The 1,184-nt window shown below is 52.1% G+C and overlaps 1 pseudogene; it reads right to left on the minus strand.

Annotated features, from left to right (window-relative positions):
- Positions 1–762: 762 nt before the first annotated feature.
- LOC124790235 lies at positions 763–880 on the minus strand (annotated as a pseudogene).
- Positions 881–1,184: the final 304 nt, after the last annotated feature.

A 1,184-nucleotide genomic window follows, 5' to 3' on the forward strand; every position in this document is an offset into this window, starting at 1 on the left:
CGGACACGACTACGGCTCAGTGTGTACAGGCAGAATCTGTTTTCATCGCTGAAGACCACAGCACGCCACTCCATCTTCCAGGTGATCCTCTGATGGCACCAGTCGATCCGTGAACGTCGATGCAGTGTCGCGAGTGGAAGACGGGCTAGAGGTGTGCGTGCCCGTAATCCCACAGCCAATAACCGATTCGGTTCGCGTTGACACGTTTGGGCTCTCAAGGCCTCTGCGGTGGTAGCTGTAGGATCTGCCACTGCTGCCCTTACAATACAACGACCCTGTCGGCCGTCTGTGCTGCGTGGACGTCCAGAACTCACTCTACGTGTGTGAGGATTTCAACGTGATCACCGATACCAGCATCGTTACACAACTGACGCAGACCGTCCACCTTGTGTGGCAACACTCCGCAAGGACCATCCCGCCACTCGGAAGGTCACAGTCCGATCCCTCTCAAACTCGTTCAGTTGGCTGTAGGAAGTACGAGCGCTTCTCCGTGGTATGGTGGCCTGCTTGCTTAACATCTTTACACCACACTGAGCTTTATGGCTCTGAGCATTTCCTATTAAAAGCACGCCGTCACCAGGCCACATGTGGCCCACCGGGACCACCGCCGTGTCATTCTCAGATGAGGATGTGGATAGGAGTGGCATGTGGTCAGCACACCGCTCTCCCGATCGTTATGATGGTTTTCTTTGACCGGATCCGCTACTACTCCGTCAAATAGCTCCGCAATTGGCATCACGAGGCTGAGTGTACCCCTAAAAATGGCAACAGCGCATGGGGACCCGGATGGTCACCCATCCAAATGCCGGCCACGCCCGACAGTGGTTAACTTCGGTGATCTGACGGAAACCGGTGTATCCACTGCAGCAAGGCCGTTGCCATTTCTTATTGAAGGGTAGACGCAAATGGCGCTCTGGTAGCTATGTCACAACGTTATCTGTTGGCGGATGACGCTGAAACCATTATCAGTACATCTACTATGCCCCAGATCGTATGCGAATATGCCGTTATCGGATCAAAATCGACATCGTCATTGCAGGTGTACTATTTATTTTCCGACTGCGTAAAACCTCCTTAGTTCGAGAACTTAATAGCACTGCAAAACAGATTTTAGAGAAAACCTAAGTGACTTCAGTTGTCGCGCCTTTCGTTCAGCAAAAATAAGATGTGACCTGGGAAATAAG

This window comes from Schistocerca piceifrons, chromosome 3 (genome assembly GCF_021461385.2).
Source record: "Schistocerca piceifrons isolate TAMUIC-IGC-003096 chromosome 3, iqSchPice1.1, whole genome shotgun sequence".
Taxonomy (NCBI): Eukaryota; Metazoa; Arthropoda; class Insecta; order Orthoptera; family Acrididae; genus Schistocerca; species Schistocerca piceifrons.